Source organism: Mesoplodon mirus (assembly GCF_964341445.2).
Source record: "Mesoplodon mirus genome assembly, chromosome: 4".
In the NCBI taxonomy this organism is placed as follows: domain Eukaryota; kingdom Metazoa; phylum Chordata; class Mammalia; order Artiodactyla; family Ziphiidae; genus Mesoplodon; species Mesoplodon mirus.
In genome coordinates, this window is record NC_138979.1 from 128,879,251 (window position 1) to 128,882,520 (window position 3,270).

The window sequence follows — 3,270 nt, forward strand, 5'->3', positions numbered from 1 at the left end:
GCAAAGTGATTCAGTTATCAATATATATATGAATATATACTTTTTTAAACATTCTCTTCTATTATAGGTTATTACAAGATATTGAGTATAGTTCCCTGTGTTATACAGTAAGTCCTTGTTGGTTATCTGTTTTATATATAGTAGTGTGTATATTGTAATCCCAAACTCCTAATTTATCCTCCCACCTTTGGTAACCATAAGTTTGTTTTCTATGTCTGTGGGTCTATTTCTGTTTTGTAAATAAGTTCATTTGTATTGTTTTTTTATTTTTTAGGTTTTTTTGGCCATGCCACATGGCTTGCAGGATCTCAGTTCCCCAACCAGGGATTGAACCCATGCCACGGCAGTGAAAGCCTGGAATCCTAACCACTAGGCAACCAGGGAACTCCCTGTATCATTTTTATTAGATTCCACATGTAAGTGATATCATATGATATTTGTCTTTCTCTGTCTGGCTTATTTCAGTTAGTATGATAATCTCTAGGTCCACCCATGTTGCTGCAAATGTTATTATTTCATTCTTTTTTATGGCTGAGTAATATTCCACTGTATATATTATATTTAACTTTTAATTTATCTGAAATTTATTTAGTTGTTAAAAAAAAAGGTAGGGATCAACTTCTTTTTTTCCCAAGTTTCTGTTATTTGTCCCAGTATAATTGATTGGATAACCTTTGTCTTCCCTATATTGAAATGCACTCATATAGCAAATTACCATGTGTTACTGGATCTATTTATGGACACTAGTCTATTCAACTGAGTGCTGTATTGTATTACTTAACGTTATTTTATAGTAGGTTTTAATATCTATCTTTTATCTATGCTAAATTCTCCCCCAATTATGCATTTTTTAAAAACTAAGTGAAGAACTTTATTAACTTTTGTTTCAAACTTTATTACCAGGCTTCTACAGCTTAATTAGCTGCAAAGAATGAATTGTGTATAAGCAAAAACTGAAAAGAGCTGCAGTGTCCAAGGGGCTTGGGCTTTAAAATATTAGAAATCTATATTTTATCAGACACAGGAACAAAGTTTTAAAAAGTAGTCTTAACATAAAATAGCAGCACCCAGTAACTTCAAGTTTCATCTTCAGAAGTTGACTCAATTCAGTTTGTCTCATTCTTGAAAGCCTCAGCAAAATTCTCTGTAAGATCTGGAATTTCATCATCACCATCCTCTCCAGTAGCAAGCAGTGCTTTTCCATCCACAGATTATTTTGGCAGCGCTTCAGCCAGTTGTTTTAAACTAGTCAGACTGCACCGAGCTGGTTTAAGATGCCAGGTAACATTTCTGTCAGCTGCTTTGTTTCAGCATGGCCAATAACAGTGAAAGTGTTGGCTGCCAGAGATGCTTGAAATTTAGGGTTGTTAATGTGCATCACATTAACTTTTCAATACCAGAGATGTTGTTTACCCCTAAGTTTCTTTAAGTTCTTTAAGGAGAAGTTTGTTTGTTTGTTTGTTTGTTTTCAATCATCTGTTGTAGCTGTTCTATGAACCAACTTCTTTCTGTGAGCAGTTCCTTTCCCAATGTTCACTTGTGCCTGCAGTTCTGTGAGTTTCTTCTGGTTCATGATAGTTTCTTTCATCTTGATGGAGTGGAAATGGGGCCCTGTGGGGGGACCAGGTCTGGCGCTCAGGGGGTCTCAGGCAGACCAGCTGGGATTAGGGACACACATGGGGTGCCCCCAATTATGCTTTTCCAAATTTCCCAAAATATATATTTATTTTTAATGAAAACTTTAGAATCACTTTTCAAGTTCCCCCCAAAGTTGTAATTTGATTGTGATTGCACTGACTTTATAATTTAGGAATAATCAACAATTTTGGAATATTGATCTGTCTAAACAGAAACTAGTATGCCTCTCCATTTATTCTGTCATCTATTTTAGTAAAATTTTATAGCTTTTTTTATACAGGTCCTGCACATTTTTTTTTTTTTTTTTTTTTTTTTTTTTTTTCTTTTTGCGGTATGCGGGCCTCTCACCGCTGCGGCCTCTCCCATTGCGGAGCACAGGCTCCGGACGCGCAGGCCCAGCGGCCATGGCTCACGGGCCCAGCCGCTCCGCGGCATATGGGATCCTCCCAGACCGGGGCACGAACCCGTATCCCCTGCATCGGCAGGCGGACTCTCAACCACTGCGCCACCAGGGAGGCCCGGTCCTGCACATTTTTATTAGGTTTAGCCACAGGGTTTCTGTGCAGGTATCCTTTTTTTTTTTTTTTGCAGTACGCGGGCCTCTCACTGTTGTGGCCTCTCCCGTTGCGGAGCACAGGCTCCGGACACGCAGGCTCAGCGGCCATGGCTCACGGGCCCACTGCTCCGTGGCATGTGGGATCTTCCCGGACCAGGGCACGAACCCGTGTCCCCTGCTTTAGCAGGCGGACTCTCAACCACTGCGCCACCAGGGAAGCCCAGGTATCCTTTTTAATAAGAATTTTTCCCTTTTCTGTATTTCCACTTAGTTGTTTGCATATAGGAAACTTTGGAACTTTTTTCCAATTTGCAGGAAGCTCTTTTGTTTTCCTCTTGTTGAAGTAGAGACTTCTGTGTCTCTGTCCACACTGCCCCCTGCAGCCCCTCCCTCACCCCATAGTTGATTGGATCCTAGCTGAAAAGATCAGGAAAGGCACTTCACCAGGAAGACAAGAAAATTTATTTTTGTGTAAAATTTATTTTGGATCTATAATATGTTTACTGATTTGAATAAGGCTTATTTCATTAACATGTAATTTCCCCCCTGTAACTGTTACTAACAATGCACTCTGTTGAATCTCCCTCTGGTATCAGGTTCTCTTGAACAATTCAGTCCAATTTCATAACCTTAAAAAACACCTTTATTGTGAAAAGGAGGGACAAAAAGTGTTTTAAAAGCTTCTCTGACTGCACCTTGTTTTATAGTTTTGATTTTGGAACCATGTGAACATTTCATATAATTAAAAAACTTGAATCAAAAAGAAAAAAAAAAAACTCCTACAAACCTGAAACAAATGGATACAAATGAACCTAGGAGTGTATAAAATTGACAGTATAAACCACACAGAAAAAAAAATTATTTCAAATGACATTAAAACTCAAACTTTTAATGTAGCTCCATGGTGAGTTATATCCTAAAGAGCAAAAAGAACCACAGTGAAATATTTAGTTGCAATTCGTAGTTCTTTGTTTTTTTTTTTTGACCACACAGCTTGTGCAAGTGAAAGCTTGGAGCCCTAACCACTGGACCACCAGGGAATTCCCACAATTGATAGTTCTATTGTTAGTACTATT

General features: G+C 38.4%; 1 pseudogene across 1 annotated transcript; it reads right to left on the reverse strand.

The window, feature by feature from the left end:
- Nucleotides 1–1,106: 1,106 nt before the first annotated feature.
- On the reverse strand, nucleotides 1,107–1,588 carry LOC309803568 (transcription factor BTF3-like; annotated as a pseudogene). Its single transcript has one exon. The product of its transcript is annotated as a transcription factor BTF3-like (transcript).
- Nucleotides 1,589–3,270: the final 1,682 nt, after the last annotated feature.